At 49.6% G+C, this 22,599-nt stretch overlaps 1 protein-coding gene across 1 annotated transcript in view; it reads left to right on the forward strand.

Annotated features, from left to right (window-relative positions):
• The window catches only part of UBIAD1 (UbiA prenyltransferase domain containing 1), a 90,082-nt gene extending 69,241 nt beyond the window's left edge, over positions 1 to 20,841 (forward strand). Inside the window, exon 5 of the transcript XR_012654760.1 lies at positions 19,133 to 20,841. The gene's annotated coding sequence lies outside the window, so the exon portion shown is untranslated. The remainder of the gene's footprint in view (positions 1 to 19,132) is intronic.
• Positions 20,842 to 22,599: the final 1,758 nt, after the last annotated feature.

The following is a 22,599-nucleotide window of genomic DNA, read 5'->3' on the forward strand; positions in this document are numbered from 1 at the left end:
ACACCTATGCACAGACGCACACGTATGCACATCAATTCATTTAACCGTATGTACTCTCAGATTCAAAAGATACGTGTGATTTTCCACAAATGCATTCATGCACATGGTAGAAATGTCTGAATGCTCATACCAACAGGTATGTACATACACTCCCATGAAGGCACATACATATACACATGCAAAGATGTGTGCCCATATATATATATATAGAAACGTGTGCGCACTCACAAAAATATGGATGCATGTCGACATGACAAAGAAAGAGCCTGGCTCCCACTGAAGGCATTGGCTTAAACAGGAGCAAGAACAGACCCAACACACATGCACACAGACACATGCTCCAACACATATGCAGGCATGCACATAGACACATGCTCCCTGGGGCCAGCTGGAGGCTCAGATCCTGAGGATCATTGCTCCCAATAGCCTCATCCCTCTCTTAATAAAACAGAAGTATTCATTTCCTCTGTGAATCCATAATGCGCTGAAAAAGCTGGAACTCCAGTGAAGGCCACCCCATACAAAGAGTGGAGCTGAGTTAGAGAGCTTGAAACTTGTGTGTCAGATTTGAAAAGGGGGAATAAGCAGGGAGGGAGAGAAATTAAATCCTGTTGGATGGAAATGAGAAACTAAATGATCCTCTTCACAACTGACTCCACACACAAGCAACCACGGATCGGAGGGATTGCTCCAACTGGGGAAATGTCAATTGCATGGAAATGTCATCTTTGTTGCAGAGCTCTCCTGGGGCTGCTGGAAACTGCAAACTTGACTACATTAATTTTCATCTCTCTTTCTCTCTCTATTATGTTTTTTAATCTTTTAACCTTAAAAAAAAAAATCAACGCGAAACCAACCACCTTTTTTGCATTCAGTAAAAATTTGTAGCCATAATTGTGCGAAAAGGTTAAAGAGCTTCAATTAGAAAGGTCACTCTGGAAATCGTTTGGCAGACAGTTTCACACGCTACCTGCAGTTTAAAGAGAGAAGATGGCGCTAACTAGCCTTCTGCGCTAGGGGTGATGGCTTCCAGTCCTTCCAAACGTTTCAAAAATAAACTGATGGGCATTATTTTTCAAACTACCCATGGGCTCTGAGCCCTCGGAAGCTTCACAGCATGGAAATTTGCAACACGTGTCCGAAGGAGGGAGAAGTGAAGGTCCAGGTCAACAGAAGAAAAAGAGAAAAATAATTCCCTGAAGTGGAACCAACTGGTTTTTTAATACAACAGCAAGAGGGAGAAATAAGCACCGCCAGGCTAAGGAGATTTATGATCCGGAACTCATGGTGTCTCCAAGGCTGATGGATGATAGTTGCAGCCAGTGTATGAAAGCAACATCAAAACCTTAACCATCTTTTCTATCTCGTCTCTTTCATCCCTCTCTTGCTAACATCTCCTAATGGCGTTCTCCATATTCCCCTGCCCCTCGCATGGCACTTCGCTAAACCCTCATCAATTCCAAAACGAAAACAGGGACTGTTCCCTGTTGTCGAGACAAGGGGATGCAAGGCAGGGGTGTGGGGAGATGAGCGTAGGGATAGCCAGGAGAGGGGAATTACACAAATTACAATTGATTTTCCACCATTAATGAACCATGAAGTGCTTGTGATTGCATCTTGAAAAGATTTATAATTATTCATTGAATCTCGAAAGATAATTAAACTTCATTAAACCCAGTCATGACAAGCTTTCATAGTAAGAACAAATGCTGGTGCAGGATCCAGATAGGAGAGGGAGATAGAACAGTGGGAGATGATAAAAAGGGGGGCAGGGGAGAGGGATTTTCTATAAAATCATTTTTTTGCTTAAATAGGAAACTAAGTGTTTTTCCCTCCTTTTTTTTTTTTTTCATTCTCTTTACACTTCCTGCTCACACCTCCTCCTTTGCCTGGCACTAAAAGGACCTTCTATAATCCAATTACACATTTTGCATCAGTGACAGTGTGAAAACAGCCAGGGCTTTAGTGTTGGTTGGGGGCAGACTATGTTGCAGGTCCTTGCCAAAGTGGCTGTGATGTACAATAAGACGGGGGTAGAGGGGTGCAGAAGGAGGTTCAAGGGGAGATAGACAAAAATAAGACATTTTGGGTGAGATGCAGCTCACCAAGCCTACGAACCATTTAGGACTAAGTTTTCCAACTAGCTCAGCATGTTGGGCGCGAGGCTTTTTGTAAAATCCAACCTCAGCTGTGTGTGTGTGTGTGTGTGTGTGTGTGTGTGAGAGAGAGAGAGAGAGAGAGGTTGAAGCTGCAGAGTGACAGATGAAATCTTTACGATGATGATTTTTGTTTTTGTGTCTGGATTTGAATTGGTGGTGAAAGTTCCCAACAAAAATATCTCATGAATATTCAACGAGAGTGCCAGCAACGCTTTACAGTCATGGATTATTTATACGCAACATCACCAAAGCTTCATAAATAATAAAACAGCTGCAATTTCCGCTGTGCTTTATGTTCCTCTCAGCCTCTGCGAGGGTGGGGAAAATGTGCCTCCCTAACACTTTTCCATGCTGTATCTGCCCATCACATGCCAGCAGCCAAGAGGTTGGAAGGAGGGAGGTGATAATACAAAGTGGTGGGTGATGGTCTGAGGGGCAATGGGGGAGTGGGAGTGCCTAGCACAATATGTGCATGGGATATGTGGTATATGCGTGTGTGTGTGTATGTGTGCATTAAGGTGCACCTGTGTCCTTCGAGTGTACATCTGAAGGCATGCCTACAGGGGTGCACTTGTGCAAAGAGTTTGCCTGTGTCACTATGTGTGGCCGTACCAGAGGGTGGAAGTGTGCACGTGAAGGAAGGGGGGATTCCTGTGATCATGACCCTTCTTCTGTGGGCAGGACTACCTGTATGTGAAAGTGTGTCTGGGCGTGGCCATGCCAGTGCCTATGTGTCCCATACAAAATCCCACCCAAATCCCAGTAATAGTGAGGTTTGGGGATCAGGAAATCAAGTCTTCACCTTCCCTCTCTCAGGGCAGGACACTAAATGAACCAAGCTTGGTGGATTCAGTACATCCCTATCACAAGAGCCCCAGAAAGCACAGCTAACAGCACCCCCTCAGGAGAGGCCCAGGATGACCTGAGTGGGCCTGGGCAAAAGTGACATGCAGCAGGGTGCACCTTGCCTAGACCTACCAGCTCTTGCATTTCCCTCGCTGAAGCCCTTTGCTGATTTCTCAGTGCAAACCCATCCAGCTCCCGTTTCCCAGCCACGCTGCTCTTGGCTTGCCTGCATTGCATTGCTTCTTACACTTGGTGCCCCTGGGACTGATGCAATCTGGTAGCAAGGAAACATGGCTCTGAGAAACAAGTTACTGAGTTTCCCTCCTCCAGCCTGGCCCCTCCGCTTAATTAATAATAGAATGTGGAAGAGAAGTCACACCCACCTCCCTACACTCTAGACAGCTTGCATGTGCACCTGGCCTTGTTACAGGCACCACCCTCTACAGCTCTGGGGGGCATCTGTCCAGGCAGGGCCGGCTCCAGGCCACAGTGCGCCAAGCGTGTGCTTGGGGTGGCATGCCGCGGGGGGTGCTCTGCCAGTTGCTGGGAAGGCGGCAGGCTTCTCCGGTGGACCTCCTGCAGGCGTGCCTGCGGAGGGTCCACTGGTCCCATGGTTCTGGTGGAGCATCCGCAGGCATGCCTGCGGCAGGTCCACTGGAACAGTGGGACTGGCGAGCAGCAGAGTGCCCCCCGTGGTCTGCCGCCGTGCTTGGGGCGGCGAAATTGCTAGAGTCGGCCCTGTGTCCAGGTGCCATTACTGGTTATGATCTTGAACTCAGCAACAGGGAAATGCATGGAAATGAGCAAAGAGAGGACAGAGACCTCCACCATCCACACGCTCCTCTCCTTTCCCAAAAGAGTAACCTGAGGTCCTCTCCTTGCAGCTCCCGGTGGGAAGCACTAAATGGCAAATCAGTAACAGTGTCACTGGCTGCGGTCTGACAGCTAAGAGGGATGATTCATAACTCCAGCTTGGTGGTGGTGTATTTATCCCCCATGCCCCCAGCCCACCCTGGAAGAGAAAAGAGATAAATTGCTGCCATTTCTTTTTATGGAATGCATAATCAGGTGGTGACATAGTGAGTCGCCTCGTCTCAAAGTCATTTATGATGAATAATTCATTGGGTTAAAATGTCTTAAAAGAAGGAGCTTGTCTTCTCTGTGCAATGCCTGGGGTAGGGGTTTCCACTGGCACCACTGCTCCGGTGTTACAACACAGACAAATCCAGAATGGGACCCAGCATCCCTCTGGTGTGTTCTTGTTGCTGAGATACCCACTCTGCAGCCAGTCCTTGGGTAAAAAACACTTGGCCAGCACTGAAGGGAGGAAAGCTTTCAAGGTTGGGGGTCTGAGAGCCAGTGTTCCTTCTGGGACTACTCTTCTCATCCTCCCAATGCTACTCTTGAAGTTTCTCTTCCCTGGGAGAAGTCACTCCTGCAGAACCTGTCCTCCTCCCCAAAGGAAATAATTCCCCAAGCAACTTTCTTACTGATGAGCAAGAGGAAGCTGTTGCAACCATGATTTTCATGGGACAAAAGTTGAGGTTGCTTCTCCTCCACCAGAGGATGATGGGGCAGCTGCCCTGTCTTCACTGGCCACCACAATACCTCTTTGCTGGAAGAATGGGGAATGCAGCTGTCTTGAGGTTGTCTCCATCCTGTTTGTTAATCAGCCAAGGAGATCTGTGCAGATGATAATCGGCTCAGGAAATCGTGGAATCTCACATCCCTGTTTTTGATTCCCCAGTAAAATCTGCCTGAATCCCAGGATATTTTTTCTCAAGCCCCACTTATTATACGGTAAGTGATGAGTGAAGAGCAATAGGCTTGAGGTTGAACTTGGATGAGCATCTAGAAGGTTAGATGCTTGTCTGAACCTCTTGGGTCAGCAGAATGGACCTGGAGATGGCTCACAGAACAGGCTTTCTCTTGAAGTTTGCCTTTCCCCCAAGCCCATTTTCTAATGGTTTTCCGTAAATCTGGTTGAAAAGTTTTTTCCTCTACTGAAAAAACATAAAACATAAAAAACATAAAACAAAAATTTCCTGAAAATTGTTGACTCTTTTTAGAAACATTTCTTTCTTTGTGACTCTTTATCAATACTGTTCCCTGCATCAATCTTTGGAATGGTGACTGACATTTTCATTTACCAAAACCAGGGCTTTTCAGGTTAAAGCAAGTTTTTGTTTGTTTGTTTCCTGCAAAACCTGGTGTTTGGTGAATGAAAAATGTTGATAAGGGTTTTGCAAAACATTTTGGAAGAAATTAAAAATAGTTTTGCCTTGAATCCTGCAAAACAGAAACAATTTAGAAATGTTTCATGTAGGTTTTTTTTTCTTTTTATTTTCTGATTGGCTCTAGTATCTGAGCACTTCCCATTCCAGATGCAACAAAGAAGAGCAAAAATGCCCTAATAACAGTATGTCACTTAAAACAAAACCTCTCACCATTTCTAGTTATTTTTTTTACCTCAAAGAAAGAAGTCTGGTTTGGCTTTGAATTTGGGATGATGGTTTGGGGCGGTGGGGGCTGCTCGATCCAGGCAGGCTCCCGCCCCCCATCACTGAAGGAATGCTGGTGCTTTTCCAGATGGATCATGTTAGGAAAGAGATGATGCTGAGAAGGAGGAAGGTTTCTGTTTCCAGATGATCAGCAAGCAAGGATGGAAAAGGCCATGCTGAAGGAGCCCTTGACAATTTAATGGGCTGCAGATAGGGGATTCAAGGTGTACACCTGCTCTTTTTCCAGCTCTGGGTTTGCACAGCTCTTTGGTTTGCAATGTGTGGCAGGGCCTCGAGAAGACATCAGCCATCTGTTCATTGGATTCCTGGCTCCTGATCTGTCTGAGCAGATGCATTGGAAAGCCCTTACTATTGCTCCTGGAGCTGTCCTAGTCAATCTGGCCTTCAAATCCACTGTCTCAGGGCTCTGTTTAGCATGCTAGTCGAAAAGTCAGTGGCTAGAGATACGCTGGGGCTCAGGGTTATGAGTGTGTGTCCATGCAACAAGAGATGGGGCAGGCTGGCTGGTGTGACTTTGGGATGGCTTTCTGGGAAGATATTAGGCCTGAATAGTAAATTGCCTATGTTTGGATTCATCAGAGAGCCTTCAAGTCTTCCTCTACACTGTATCCACTCATGACTTGCCACCCAGAGCTGCATGGGTTACCTTGGGTCTACTTCACGCCACCATCTGGAACATTTCTAATGAACACTTTGTCTTCCATAGTGCCTCCTGCCTGAGGATCTCAGTGCTGTGTTCCAATGAATCTCCAGGGAGATAGGGAGGATTATTATTGTATCCCTGTTTTACCAATGGATAAACTGAGGCACAAAAGATCACACAGGAAGTTTGTAACAAAGCCAGGAATAAAACCCTGATCTCCAGGCTCTTAGATCTGTGCTTTAAACACAAGCCAGTTCTCCCCACTCCAGAAGCAGCATGTTAGGGGACCAGTTAATGATGAAAGGTCTTTGTTACAACAGCCACTTTCATTCTCTCTCCCCTTTTTTTTTTTTTGGTTTGCTTTCCAGTTGTTTATCGTCTGTTTAAATCCAATAACACAGAGAAATTAAATTACTTTGTAAATCTCTGATCCATTCCACTGGGACCTGGCCATGTGTCTATCCCAGAGAATGGCCCAAACAGGTAATTCAATTTACAGGACATTTGTAAGATGTTGGTGAATGAAGCATGATCTTGTTATGTCCCTGGACAAATTAGTTCTCCATGGGATGCTGCCAAAGGAAGAAAAGGAGGAGAAATAAACAAAAAGAAATGTTATAAACACTCCACGCTGGGCTTCCCTGCCTTAGTGCTTGGAGCTGTCTCTGCTATAAATTGTATTGATTAAGGAACCTATTGAAACTAACTACTGCCATTGATTACCTTCCACTTATTTCTTTCTTTGCCTCTTGAGCACTCTGTAGATTAGCAGTGCGAAGACTCTGAGCCTTCTCATCGCGAGCAGCTTGTGGGTGTTGGAAGCAACAGAAACTATTGTCTAGTGTGGGCTGCTGTCTGCTGGAAAGGGAAATCTCCCCACCACACTGCTCCATGACTAGCTATAAGCAGAGAGAGCGTTCCTAGAGTTGGGCACCAGGGCTTGACAAGCCCAGGGAACTGTGTCAGATGGGTAGCCTCACAAAAAAATGGTTAGGCCAAGAGCTTCCCAGAATGCAATCAGCTCCTACCCCATTGTGGGCCTGCTGTGTACTGGTAGTGGACTGTGACACCCGTCCTTTGGCGCCCTGTATTGTGAGTCATTGTCTGGTGATGGAACAGCCACATAGGAGGCAGACATGACGTCAAATCCTCTGAGGTAGGCATGGCCCTCTTGAGCTCCTAACTGATCCTGCAGAGACCCAGGTAACCCAGGGGAAAGGCACCAATACAGCTGACTTTACAGTGACTATGCAGGGCCCTCTAAGCCCTGTCTATACTAAACAAAAAAGCACTGCAAACGACTGCTGTTTGGAGCACCTTGAGCTTATGACACCCCACAACAGCCATCCCAGGTGTTTTTCCAGTGTTGTTTGTAACCTGGTCCTTAGCTTGGGCAGTTTTGAACTGCTGTCAGCAACGGTGTCTCACCAGTCTGGTTGGAAAGCCACAAGTGTTGCAGCTGCACCAAAAGCCCCTATAATAGGACAGCTAATTCAGTGGTTGGGGCACTAGCCAGAGATGTGGGTTCAATTCCCTGTTCTGCCACACACTCCTTGGGCAAATCATTTAGCCTCTTGGTGTTTCAGTTCCCCATCTGTAAAACAGGGATAATAGCGCTGCCCTGCCACACAACCAGGTTTAGTGTTTCAGACTGAGATCCCAGTCATGGCAGCCTGCAGGCAAAGGGGCAACCTCAGGGCAAAAACTTAGCAGGGGGGAGTGAAAATGCATGAGTGCTACACTGCGAGCTCAGCGGGACTGAGGAAAGTCAAGGTTGGGAGGAGGATGTGCTGAGATCCATGGGGCAGGCAGCATCGCTCCAACACTTCTATCACCCTTTCCTGGCCTCCCTTCTTTGGAGCTACTTACAATGCATCTGCAGAGAGCTGACTGGCTGCCTTTAGATGGTTGGGGAGAAGTTAGGTCAGGTCTACACTCAGATTTTGCCAGGGTTTAACTATGTCAGGTAGGGTGTGATTTCCTACCGAAGTAGTTAAATGAGTTCAACCCCTTGTGTGGCATAGTTGTGCTGGTGTAACTGCGCCTTTATACCAGTACAGAGTATTCCCCTTTCCTTAATGGACTAGCAATACTGCTATAAGCACTCTTATGCTGCTATGACTGTGTCCGTTCTAGGGGTTGGCCTGACAGAACTGAGCCAGTGTGATTAAAGCAGTTCAATGTTTGTGTTTAGACAAGACCTTGGTAAACTGCCTGGTTGGGGAAAAGAATGTCTGCTCCTCCAGGGCTGGAGTCTGTCTGTAACTTGCTTCTGTTCCTTCCCTTGGTGTTAAAAGCTGAAAACTCATTGCTTGCCAGGCCCACCTTTCTACAAGGAATAATTATTGTTTTAGCGGAGACCTTTTTTTTTTTTAAATCTGATCAAAAAGAATCAAGGGCTGGATTCTCCTCTCGCCAGAACCAGGGAAAGACAGTGGAGTTATGCTGGAGTAAACCTGGAGTCAGTAAGAGGAGAACTGAGGCCTCAAGGCCAGGGGTTTCAGAACTGCTTTGATGCCAAATTACCATTAAAGTGAATGGAAAATGAGAATCCAGGTTGCCTCAGCAGCTTTGATAATCTCAGCCTAAATCTTTAAAAGTTCATGTACCTTCCCCTCCATGACGTCTGGTCAGTTTCAGCTCTTAACTTTCCTAACTGCTTTAAAACTACTCTAGGTTTCTCATCTCTTTATTCAACGGGGAACCTTTCTTTTTCTTTTGTCCCTTCTCTTTTCTCTTCCTGCGTAACAGCAGCCAGCTGGCTACTTAGGGCAGGAGCAGTGAGGGCATGCTGGGTTCAGAAAAGAGGCCTCCAGCGTCTCCTGCAGCCAGATTCCCCCAGGCTGGGATCTTGTCAGATCTTGCAAGCTAAGCAAGGGTAGAATGGGATGAAAGGCTCCAAAGGAAACCGGTGTGTTGTGGGAAGCAGTGTTGGGAACTAGTTAGCTATGTCTGCACTGGGCCTTTTCTCCTCTTCATTTTCACATCTGTTGCTACCTAGTTCCAGCTATGGGAGGGGGAGAGTGGAAAGGGCTGCCAGAGAAACCTCTGTTCTTACCACCAAGTTGAAGCATGGCCAGCTGTCATGGTTTTTTCACGAGTTTTGCAATATTTGATGTTATTCTTAAATCCCCAGGGCTTGGAGTCCTGTGATTAAGTGAGAATCTCTGCTTTTATTTAAAAGAAAAAATAAATGTCCAGCCCACAAGCTTGGAAATGTGACCCAAGTGCAGCCTAAAGGCTGAGAAACCAGAAAATAAAGAAAAATAGACCTACATATATTATTTAAAAAAAATCTCAAGATTTTTAAGCCAATCATGTGATGTTTCAGGCCTGAATCAAAGATTTTGGAATGCTAGAGGGTGGCAATACTGGTGATGCTTAGTGTTGCTCAGAGCAGGGCTGAAAACCACAGTGGTAAAAACACCAAAGGCTGCTGGGGCCTGGGCTACACTAAGGCCAAGACTTTCAAATACAATCAGTGATTTTGAGGGCCCAGACAGAGAAACCTTAAAGGGGCCTGATTTCCAGGAAGTGCTGAGCACCCACCCTCTGGAAACCAGGCTTCTTTATTGTGTCTTCAGTGGGGCCCCTGTGAGTGGGTGGCACTGGTCCCAGTTGGGCTGTAAGAAAAAGCACCTTGGCCCTAGAGAGGAGCCTGGCTGAGTCTGGCTTGAGGGTCAGTCAGGAAAGGGGAAGAGAAAGCAGACATGAGGCTCTTGTGCCTGCTCCCTGGGAATAGGGAGACAGACCACAAGCCGGGAGGCCTGGGGAGCATGAGCAGAAGAAAGTCCCCTGTGAGAGGAGGCACTGGGAACCTGCTAGGGGAGAAGAGTCTCCAGGAAGAGAATCCTGTCATAGGCCCTGAAGCAGCTGGAATTGAGAGAGGTGAAGGGGCAGATCCCCTGGAAGCCATACCCCAGGGTGGGCTGGGGAACTGTTTGTGTGTGTGGGTTGCCTAGGTTTGAGACATAAAATTGCTTGGCAAAGAGATGCTGGGCGACGGGCGTAGCAGTGAGTCCGTGGTGGGCTGGGGACAAGCCAGCCCCTGCAAATCACTAGTCATGCTTGAAAATTCAGGCCTAGTGCTACCGCTTTTGCATGTAGTGGTGGAGCTGTCCTGATTAGGGTTGTCAGATGTCTGGCTTTTGACTGGAACACCAGGTCGAAAGGGGATCCTGGTGGCTCTGGTCAGCACCGGTGACTGGACCATTGAAAGTCCACTTTGCAGTGTTGCTCAGCAGGGCTTACAGGCTCCCTGCTAGCCTCCATGCTGTGTGGCTCCTTAGAAGCAGCTGGTATGTCCGGCTCTTAGGCTTAGGGGTGGACCTGGCGGTCCGCCTGCTGCCCCCATCCCCTGTCTGCAGGCGCAGCTCCCATTGGCTGGGTCACGGCAGGGGACAAACTAACGTGACTCATGAGCGCTCAGCAGCTGGCTGTTGAGGTGTCCTGGCATGCGCCTCTCCCACTGCTGCCATCCCTCTTCTCCTCCTCACACTCCTGCTGCAGCGCTCCAGCTGCAGCGTGTGCCCCACGGTGACCCCGTGTTCTGTTGCCCCATTGCCGGCTCTCCAAGGGCTGGGAATGGGGCTGCTGGAGGGGAGGGGAGGAGAACGAGACTGCCCCTCTTGGGCCTCTGTGACCTGTTGGGTCTCCTGTGTCACCTCCTCCATAGGGCCTTGAGAAAGTGTTTGAAAAAGTGTCTGTGTGCATGCATCCATTGTATGTATTTGTGTGTGTGTGTGTGTAAGAGACTGTGTGTCTTCGTGTAAGGAGTAGGGTTGCCAGGCGGCAGGTTTTTGACTGGAATGCTTGGTCAAAAAGGAACCCTGGTGGCTCCGGTTGGCACTGCCGACCAGGCCATTAAAAGTCCAGTTGGTGAAGCAGCATGGAGATGAGGTTAAGGCAGGCTCCCCACCTGCCCTAGCTTCACGTGGCTCCTGAAAGCAGCCACCAGGTGCCTGTGGCCCTATGTGCATGGGGGGCCAGGAAGGCTGCGTGCTGCCCTCGCCTAGAGCACCAATGGCCAATGGGAGCTGCATGAGTGGCGCCTGCGGGTGTGAGAGCAGCACATGGAGCCTCCCTGGCCACCCATGTGCCTAGGGGCTGCAAGGACCTGGTGGCCACTTCCTGGGAGCTGTGGTAAGCATTGCTGGGACCCTGACCCCCCCCCTGTACCCTAGGCCCCTGCCCCATCCCAGAGTCCCCTCCTGAACTCAAACTCCCTTCTGGAGCCTACATCCCGCAACTCCCTTCACACCTCAACTCCCTGCTCCAGTCCTGAGCCCTCTTCTGCACTCTAAATACCTCATCCCTGCCCCCCCCGAACCTCCCCCAGCTGGAGTCCTCACCCTCTCCCGCACCTCAACCCCCTGCCCCAGCCCAAAACTCCCTCCTCCACCCCAAAGCCCTCATCCCCAGTCCTACCTAGAACCCAAATCCTCAGCTGGAGCCCTCACCCCCCTCCTGCACCCCAACCCCCTCCTCCAGCCCAGTGAAAGTGAGTGAGGGTGAGGGAGAGCGAGCGTCAGAGGGAGGGGGATGGAGCGAGCAGGGGGCGGGGGTGTTCTGTTTTGTGCAATTGGAAAGTTGGCAACCCTAGCCATGATGCTAGTGATGGTGGGAAATATGGGGAATGCGGAGAGAGCCGGTAGAAACCATGCTGCTAAGGGGAACATTTTTCTTTGTCTGGGTTGACCCAATGCTCTAGCAAGTGGTTCTCCAACTCTTGTATTGGTGACCCCTTTCACACAGCAAGCCTCTGAGTGCGACCCCCCCTTATCAATTAAAAACACATTTTTTATATTTAACACTGTTATAAATTCTGGAGGTGAAGTGGGGTTTAGGGGAGGAGGCTGACAGCTCCTGACCCCCCACATAATAACCTTGCCATCCCCTAAGGCAGGGCTGTCTCCAGCTTTTTTTCCACCCCAAGCGGTGAAGAAAAAAAAAAAAAGAAAAGAAAAAGCTGTGATCGGTGGCACTTTGGTGGCAGCTTAACCGTGCTGCTTAGTTCTTTGGCCACAATTCAGCAGCAAGTCCTTCGCTCCGACAAGGACTGAGGGACCCACTGCTGAATTGCCACCAAAGAAAGACCCGAATGTGCTGCCCCTTTCCGTGGGCCGCCCCAAGCACCTGCTTCCTACGCTGGTGCCTGGAGCCAGCTTTGCCCTAAGGTGACACAGCCCCCACTTTGAACACTCTTGTATCTAGCACTGTGGTTTTCAACCTTTTTTCATTTGCAGACCCTAAAAGGTTCGAATGGAGGTGTGGACCCCTTTGGAAATCTGCGGGCCCCAGGGGTCTGCGGACCACAGGTTGAAAACCACTGCTCTGAGAGAGCTATTAGTGCAGGAGCACTCTGTGTTGAAAGGGATGGAAAGCTGAATTCCTGGCCTTGTGATCATTAAAGATCTGAGGACTTTTAACTCCTGTATCCTGGCCACATTTCAACACAGGAGAAATTGCATTCTGACTACTGACACCCCCCCATCCCCAGGGGTTTTGATTGGATATGTTATTTTAATTCCTTTCCTTTCCTAAACTCTTGTGCTGTGGGCCAAGAAACAGTGGTTGTGTCCCGTACCAGTGGTGTCTGCATTTCATTAACATGGGTGAAGGGAGCCCTTTTTATGTAAATTGCTGAATAACACCATTGAAATTCACAAGATATTTATTGAGGATGCAGAAAAACTGGCATGCTCATTCTAGGAGCCCACCATGCTACACGGGTCTCCTGGGGTCACTCAGTAAGTTGGTGCACGAGGAGATTAATTTGATAACATTTGGTGGTGTGTTTGTGTGCGTGCAGGTGCACTATTGTTCTATCCATAGTGATAAACCCATTCCCAACTGGGACTTCACAGCTGTCATTCTGCTGATGCTGATAAAGGAGATTGGACACAGAACCACCTGCCCTGAAAGGAATCACTCCTAGTACTTGAGCTAATGGAGCATCCCCCTTCCCTGTGAACCGTAATAGGGCTAAGACACATAGCTGAGCTGTTCTGAGTCTATCTATTAGCGAGCAGTGGCCCCCCCACATACTTACTTGTCAAGTCATTAGAATATAGTCAGTACATCTTCCCGGCCCGGTTAAAGCTGTCATGCTCTCTGAAATTACAGTTGGGAGCTGTGGCCCTTTGCCCTGCTCAGCACTCTGTTTTAATTGGCTGCCTCTTCCAATTTAGCCAGGTGGTGGGGTAGTGAATAAAGGCTTTGTAGCTGGCAGGTGCAGAAAGGTTAGATTTGCGTAAAGTAGCCAGTGTAAATTCCTCTGTTTGTTGTTCCTGTTCTCCAGATGGGGATTCCAAGGCGGAGAGAAAAGTCAGATGAAACAGGCAGTTTCTCTCTTTCTTTTGTTTCCCTGTGGCTAGGGTGACCAGATGTCCCGATTTTATAGCGACAGTCCCGATTTTTGGGTCTTTTTCTTATATAGACTCCTATTACCCCCTACCCCATCCTGATTTTTCACATTTGCTGTCTGGTCACCCTACCTGTGGCTGCTTCTCACTGCTCCTTAGCATGCAGGCTGCTCAGGGGCTTTCTGCACACACTCCCGGCCTCCTGGTTCCAGCCCTAGTCCACCATCATTCTACCTATGGCCCCGGCTGTCGGCCCATGTTTTCCGACTGTAAATGAAATCCTTCCTGTGCACGCCCAATTGCTGAGTCACGGTGCTGAACTGACTGGGGAAAACCTGCTTGGTAACAGCTTCGTTCCCTGCGTGGCTCATGGTGTCTGCATATCCTCTGGACCTTGACAGGTTGAGAACCGTGCGGCTTCTCTGAGAGAGACCCGTCGAGGCCCTGGGAACCATGTGTGACCTTCTAGGCCAAGGGCTCAATCCTGCAAAGCGCTAAGCCACTCTTGGAGGTGCTGAGTGCTCTCTGCCTCTGATGGGGGTTATGGAGCTCAGCGCCTCAGATTGGGCTTGGCTTTTGCCCAGGCAGTGAGCTCCAATCTCACAGTGGCTGCCCAATGGGTACTCGTTTCTCACTCAAGAGACTGACAGCTCTTACTGATGCCGGGGGAGGTTGGCCTAAGCAGGGCCTGAGGAGAAACTGAGTCAGAGCTTCAGGACTGGGCCTGGTTTTCCAAACGTTCGGGGTTCGATTTTTAGGCTCTCCTTCCCAGTTGCCACTTGCTATTGTCCTCATGGGATGTGTGTGTGTGGATGATTCCTTCATTCTTTCATCCCATAGTAGCTCAGTGAAGATGCTGATGGATCACCCAGTTCCCCATTCTACCCTTCTCTTGGTGCCCTCTCAGTGGGCAGAGGTAGATAGCCATCTTTTCCCTCTGCAGCTTCTCCTGGGGAGGCAGACATGGGGGGTCCATCCAATGGAGAAACACCCAGCAGCTGAGTGGGGAGGGGAGGTGTGTGCACAACCCCCCTATCGATAGGAAGGGGACGCTTGCTAGTTCCCTCTAGCCAGGAGACACAGTCGCAGGCACTAATGACTGTTAACAGGATCTCATGGCCACACACCTGGCTCTTATGTGCATCAGAATGATTTCTTGAGAGACTAATGCCCAGCTCCTCAAGGTAGCACCAGCACAGTCTGGGTTGATCTACTCCAGCTGAGGGTCTGGCCTCGGGTGAGTAATGTAAATCTCCATATCACTGCCTCCGTTCTGCTCTGTCTCTGTGTTGCGACCACCTCAACTTCCCAATTGCCACCTGCCGTCCACTATACTCCAAGCAGCCTCCATCTGCTCGTGGAAGAGTCCCAGCTACTTCAAGCGCTAACCATTTCCCAGTTCTTCAGCTCAGACCCAGCCACACCCAAGGACTGATTAAACCCTGGGTGGCTGGTGGCTCTGTTGGCCTTTCTACAGGGATACTCGCTGTGTCTGACTCTGGCTGAGAACTGTGCGCTGCTTTGTTCCCGCTTCTCTGCTGTGTCCAGGACACACATTGCTTGGAGGGCTTCTCTGGTGCTATTATTGCAGCGCGCAGTGAGGCGGGGCGTAGGGGGAAATCTAGCTGTAATTTGGTTCTAAATCACTTCCTCGACTAAGCCGGCACTGAAGGTCCCTGTAATGAAGCTGTCAGGCTGGCAAGGTCCCTCAATCAGAAAACCCCATGGAAAGGCAGGCTGGAGGCGAGGGCTGGTAATTTGGAGGCAATTTCATCAAGCCACTTGTGTTTGGGTAGAAGGCAGTGATGCCAGTGGGAAGAGGCAGGGGGTCAGGATGTCTGTTTGGAGGCTCCATGCAGTAGGAGAGTGGCCCTGGATAGCATAGTTCAGTGCTTTAGAGAGAAAGGGGAAGGTATGTACACCCAGGCAATGTGAAAACCACTCGGCAAAGCCCTGTATTTGCTCCACGCTGCTTGGGGAAAGGGAGCGATGGAATTCAATCAAGAGCCCTCTCTGCCATTGTCAATTCAGAGCAATTCTGGACTCTCCGTGAGCTGGGTGTTTGCCAAGGCAGTGAGGATGGGCCCAAGCCTCAGGAGGTTTGGAGCTGGAGCCGTGTGGAGGTGTGAAGTGGTACTACAGAGGTGTGAAATCTCACTTCACAGAACAACCATAGCGCTGTGAAAACTAGCTCTGCCCCTTGGGCTCTGACTGGCTGGGAGATGAGCAAACAGGAGAAACTGACTCCCTCCCTGTCCCCCCGCCAGAGTTCTGATTAGGTAGAGAGATGGTATGAAATCCCACCCCGGTTCCCTGGGGCAGGCTCTGTTGGGGGGAAGAGGGTAGCTGGGGCAGCAGTGGGCTGGGAGAGCCATGGCAGGTGCAGAGCAGGCTAGAGCTGGTGGGAATTCTTCAGTGAAATGTTCTTGTGTCAGATAACACCGACGTGTCAAAGCCAAAACGTTTCACAGCAAAGAGATGGGGTCGATGCACTTCCCGTTTCAAACACTTTCTGGGGGAAAAAAGTTTCAAAATAATTGAAATGTCCTATTTTGATATTTTCAAAACTAAAAGTTCCATTTTTTGGTTCAAAATGACTTTTCATTTAGAAATTTCAGATAAATTATAGGGAAAATGTTTTAAAAAATTAGAAATGATGAAATCAAAACATACTCACTGACCCGATCTAAACTTCTTATTTTTATTTTTTGATTGTGAAAATTTTTGAGATTGTGACTTTTTGACCTGGTTTGGGACACCAACATTTTCTGAAATCTCAGAAATGTTTGTGGGTGGGGAAAACCCTCTCCCACCTATCTGTAGTGCATAGCCAGCTCTGGGCTGGAGAACCGGTCCGGAGAACAGCCTGGGTGTGTGACCCTGGTGAGTCTGCCCATGAGAATCAGCCTGAGCCCAAAGGGAAGGCGGCCCCTGATCGATGATTGAAGGATGAAGGGGGGCAGCACGGGATGGACGCACGGTTCCCATTGTGTCCTGTGTTGTGTGCTTGGGTGACATGTACGTTGTGGTGGCTGCAGGAAGGCGAGCAAGGAGCAGAACTGCTGGAACCTGCGGCTGACCGGTTGACCTGGGGATCAGATTCAGGGAGCACCCAGGATTTAAGCCAGCACTGGGGCAATGGATGCAGACTCAAACGCTGCAGAGACCTGGACTGGGCACTGTGCCCTTGCACTGTAGAGAGGCTGGGACTGGGGCCGGGGTGGTCTGGACTCTGAATGGGTTTGTCCCTGCTCTAGGTGAGCACTGCTGATAAAGCTGAGTGTTTGCACCGATAACGCTGCTGGAGTGAATCCTGGGGGAATTCCTGCTTCCCCAAAGGCAGTAGGGTGGTCTCCACCCTAAGACAAGCAGTAGGAGTCTGGAACCCGGCCACTACTAGGAAGGGGAACCATCACCACACGCAAACTTCCCCAAAGTTTAGGAGGGCTTCAGCCTGGGGTTCTGCTTCACCCCACCGTGGAAATGGCCCAGCTGTGAAGATCCAGGTCTGCATTTCCCCCGAGTCCAGATCCAGGGTTCTTAAAGGGAACACAGCCATCTGTGGCTGGACAAGCACCATGGGCCTAGCCTGCTGCCCTTACGTATGCTGTGCTCTTATGGACACCTCTGTCAACAAAGTGAGATTGGGCCCTGTGTGGGTGTTATGGCTACACTGGTGGCACTGAAATGCTGGCCAGGAACATGACCCGAGCTGTGTCCCCCGGGGTGCTGTGCTCAGCAGTGCATTGTGGGGAAGCATGTAGAGTGACCAGGTGTCCGGAACACCTGGTCAAAAAGGGATCCTGGCGGCTCCAGTCAGCACCATTCACCAGACCGTTGATGGTCCGGTTGGCGGTGCTGCAGAGTGGGGCTGTCAGGCTCCCTGCTAGCCACCGTGCCACGCGGATCCTGGGAAGCAGCCGGCATGTCCAGCTCCTAGGCTTAGGGACGGCTGGAGGGGTCCGTGTGTTTCCCTGCCCTCCACCCATAGATGCAGCTCTCATTGGCTGGGACGAGGCAGGGGACAAACTAGCGTGCTTAGCAGGCGACTGTTGAGGGGTCATGGCACGTGCCTCTCCCACTGCTGCTGAACCTCTTCTCCTCGTGCTCCTCCTGTGGCTGGGCTCCAGCTGCGGCATGTGCCGTGTGGCAAACGGTGGTCTCTTGCCTCATCACTGGCACCCAGGAGTTGGAGTATGTATCCCCATCTCCCAGTGCTGGGAATGATGCTGCACCCACACCACCCTCACTGCATACCTCCCTGTCCCAACCCCCCAAACTCCCCATCCCCCTCACTGCATCCCTCCCTCTCCCAACCCCCCATGCCCCTCACTGCGTCTTTACTGGCACGACAAGCTGCGCGGGCATTACCAGCACTTCCAAGAGAAAACACTGAGGAGCTGTTCAGGACTGAGACAACAAGGGAAGTGTCTGCCCTAGATGGGGCCCCATGTCCGTTTGTGATGTGAGAGCAGGGTGTCCCATCTGGAGCTAGCCATGCCCTCTCTCCTGGACTGCTTTCCTGCCATGGTCTGTAACAGGACGTCTCAGTAGAGGCTTCTCTCTCCCTGTCCTCTCAGGCCCCTTGCTACTTCAGAGAGTGGGAGCATAAACCTCTCTTGGCTTTGATCTGTCCTCTGTCACATAGGCTGTACTGTCACTTCACCTGGTGGCCCATGTTTTTCAAACAGCTCAGTACAGCGAGTCCTGAGCACTTGAAAGGCTGGCCCTGAGCTCTCTAGGTTTCCACGCAGAGCTGTGTTGCCCAGTGGCTGACTCTAGCTGATCTTCTATTTGATAAGAGTCTGTCTGCCCGTTGGTAACCTGCCAGAGTGAGGGCTCTGTGTGGAGCAGGGCTGTCTGTTTTGCTGTGGCTGGCATTAGACACTGAGCAGCAGGACCTCGTCTCTCACTGGACATTGCCTCCATGTTTGACCCTGTTGCTTTATGGGCCCACTGCCCATATTCTCCTGAGCAATCTCAGGCCACGGTGCCGTGGGAGCCACCATTACCAACCTGGGTGGGGTGCTGTTGCCATCTCTGTCCTCAGAACAGCTGTCAGCCAGAGCAGTGATGCCACCCTGTGCTTCAGCTCAGCAGTTATTTATGTGGGTGGTGGGTTGGGCCCCCCAGTTTCATACAGCAAGCAGTGAGCCCCATACACTTACTAAGGAGCTGTGTGCATCCAGGACCGCTTCCCTCTGAGTCCTGAGTGCTCCCCTGGGCACTGCTTCTCCTTTGGCTCCCCATTCCTGTTTTTCATTCTCATCCACCTGAGTCTTATCCCAGCTCCCAGCAAGGCAGATTGTTCATCGCTGCTGCTTTGATTAAATTTCTAGCCTCCTTTCCAGATCTATTTTCCCTGAGCGTGCCAAGACAAGCTCTGTGGTGGGAAAAGCAGGGAGGAGATTGAAGGAAGTGTTCTCCCTGGAGTTGCAGCCCTTCACATCTGAAGAGATGATCAAGAGTGGGAGAGAAAAGAAAATCGCCTTGGGGTGACCCTCGGGCTCATCACTGATAATTATGCACTGGATTCCACGCAGGGGCAAAGATTAATATGACAGTGTCTTTCTTTCTTTCTTTCTTTTTCTTTTCCAGGTCATTAGTGAGCACTTACACCTGGAATGGATTTACCAGCTGAAAACGAGACCTCTTGTTTCCCAGAACTTGTGTTGACAGTTACACTGGGGGCAAGAGGAGGAGGGGGCATTTGCTGTGTTTTTCTCTCCCCTCCATATCTGCCTTCTCTCGAACCTGGTGAGGAAGGCCATTGGGGAAGAACAGCAGGGACCAAACAAGCCGCTTTCAGTGGTATGGAATTACTTGGGCCATGGAGAGATCTTCATTGACTTCAGTGCCAGAGCATCTGCATAACACAGGCCATGGATGATTTACAGAATGAAACAGGCAGGGGGGAAGAGCCTACCTTTGGTAAATAGATGGGCTGGCATGTCTGTGGATGGGGCCATGCTGTGTGGAGGTCTGAGTCCCATCTCTGCATGGACAGAGGCTCTGAGGGTCTGATTGTTGCTCTCCTGCACCTTGTGCCATCACTGACTCTAATGCCATGTAGGCAAAAATTCTGCCAGCCTGGAGCAATAGCATTTGATGCCCAGCTGGCACTGGCCTGACTGCAGGAGGGGCAGATCGGTGGTGAATGGGCCTAAATGCCTCCCATGAAACAAAGGCTTCTGTAGTGATGCCTGAAAGCAAAAGGGGGTTTATTTCTGCAGGACTGTCTCTGAAGTCTGAGCTTTGCAAATCACAAGCCAAACTCCTTGGAGAGTTTATTATCACATCTCCTTCCACAACTGGCATCTCCCGATGGGCTCCATGTAAGCTGAGGAGCTGTTGTTTTCAATCTCAGATCAAAGCCCTCCTGCCTCCCATCCACTGTCTTTTCTTTCAGCTGTGGGCAAGTGGCCTTTGCTTGGCTAAGGAAGCCGTCAGTGGTTTTGAAAGCACTAGCATGCTGCTGGTGGTTGTTAAGTGGTTCCTGTAGGTGGTCCCTCTGCCAGCACCAAAGAGCCATTTAAGCACCTGTGATTCTGTGAGAAGGAAAGGGAACAAACAGCTCAATGGGGAATACCCCAGGGTCTGGAGAAAGACATTTCATGAGGCAAACCGGGGAGGTAATTAGACATGGCTTAGCTTCTTGGTAATAACCAATTGCAGCACGGAAGTGGCCTAAAGTAGCAAAATGCAGCTTTGTGCACCCTCCACATCCACTATGTACATGCACACGTCTACCTTCATTTGAATACATCTGTGTACATGCACTCGCTTGCATACATCTGCGTATGCTTAGGACCACATGCAAATGTGCACAGCACACACTCAATTCATGAAGTCTTGAATACATGCCCATTTTCCTTCATCAGCTTGCACATGCATATGGATACATACATCCCTGAAGACACATGATCACAGACATGAACACATGTCTGCACATGCAGATATGCATGTACACCTGCATGGATAGGCACATGCTGCAGAAGCTCAAGAATGACAAAATGATAAATACTGGTTGACAACTGGCGTGCTCTGTTCGCATTTTCTGCAGCTGCAAATCGAGCTGTACACAAAAATGAAGAAGAGTTCAGGTTGCTAAGAGTGCATTTGCCAGCTGTACCGTGTGGTCTCCTTGATCCTTCGTAGAAGGGCACACTAGTGAATATGATGTTTTGACAGCATGTTTTGTTTCCTTGCCTGGGCATAACCTTGAGACAGTGATTATACCTAATAAAATGATGTAGTCAGCAAAAGATTTATGCAGATTTTTCTTAGTGATTTTCTCAGCATCCAAAACAAACTGTACCACAGTGGACAAATAAACATTTCTCCAAGATCTAAGGCCTGGATTGCACTTAAATATTAGATCAACCTAGCTGCATCACTCAGGCCTGTGGAAAATGTTGTGCCTGGTGTGACATAATTAGGTGAACCTCCTAAGCCCACTGTAGATGCAGAATTCTTCCATCAACCCAGTTACTGCCTCTTGGGGAGGTGGATTAACTACAGCAATGGAAAAACTCCTTCCATCAGTGTAGGAAGCATCTACACTACAGTGCTAAAGTGGCCCAGCTGCAGCTGCAGCTGTGGTAGTGTAGACATACCCTAATTCCTGTGAGTTCAGATAAATGAACCTTGCACGGCTATTTTCTGTGGTGCCATCTGGTGACTTTCGGTAATGTTCCAGTGAAAATGGATCATTTCAAATATTAAAAACCAGCTGAACTTTTTCACACAGAGATTTTGTGATAGAAAATCATCTCCTTGGTTGCAGGCTCTTCCATTAGACAATGCACCTTGACGTCACACATCCTGAGCCAAGCTGAGGTCCATCATCTCCCGGTAGAACTCATAATTGGCCTGGGGAGCCATTGTGGGGCACAAAACCAACTCTCAATGGAAATATTTGCAAAGATTTTTCACGGTCAGAGCTGGCCATGTTCCCTTGAGCTGCAAAGATGCTCAAAAAGAGGACTTGGATTTCCATGGCAACAGGCTGCATTTTGCGGACTCTCACAGCTTGTCGTTCTCCTGATGCGTCTGTTGCCCATGGCGCTCAGAGTTTCAGGGCCAACAATGCGTGAGGGACAAAGATGGAATGGGCATGTGTGTGTGAGCTGGACATGCTTAGGTCAAGGCTGGAGGACACAAGGCACAGTAAAGAGAAAGTTCAGGCTGAGATGATACAGCAGAATGCTCCCAACTCAGACACTGGCTCAGACATAGGTTAGAACAGCACTCTGCTAGTTAAGCCATCACCCAGGTTACCAAGAGTCTTGAAGGGATGGTAGAATAATGTGACTGTGCTCTTCACTAATCCCTTTCATCCGAGGCTCTCACATTGGCTTATTTAAACTCACAACATCCTCTGTGAGGCAGGTCCAGAGGGGGAAACTGAGGCACAAGGTGATGAAGCAACTTAGCCAAAGTCCCGCAAGGTGTTAGTGGCAGAGCTCAGAATAGAGCCCAGGAGTTCTGTGATGGGCTATATACACCTTACTGTCCCACAGCTGCTAAAGGGTAAAGGCACAGAATAGCTTCCTCCCCCCCCAGCTGGGACTAATCAGTTGACGAGCAACAGCTGGCTCAAGAGGCTGCTGCCCAGACAGATGGGGCTGGCTGCCAGAGAGGCTGAGAGCTCAGAATCAGCAACAGAATGACAGTTGCCAGGGAGCAGAACCAGAAACCCCTGAGGGCTGAGGTGAGGAAGTGGATGCCCTAAGCAGGTACCCCTTCCCCTGTATTCCATGAGCTAGAGGAAGATTGGACTGGGTCTTGCTACCAGGCCTGGGAGGAATATGACATAGCTGGAGTTGAGCTACAAGGCTAGGCAAGCAAGGTCTTACAGGCCTGGTGTACTTCTAAGTTAGCAAGGAGTTAGTTACGAGTGAAGACATAGCAGCTACTAGCCCAATTGCAAAGACAAGATCACATGTGCCACTTAAATGCCACTTACATGTCCCACACTGTGAGTTTTTGGAATGCAGTGACTCTGTTCCCTGGGAACTGTTCCAATGAAGCAGACAGTCCATTTATTAAGGGAACAGCCTTTG

Source organism: Chelonoidis abingdonii, chromosome 23, assembly GCF_003597395.2.
Source record: "Chelonoidis abingdonii isolate Lonesome George chromosome 23, CheloAbing_2.0, whole genome shotgun sequence".
Taxonomy (NCBI): Eukaryota; Metazoa; Chordata; order Testudines; family Testudinidae; genus Chelonoidis; species Chelonoidis abingdonii.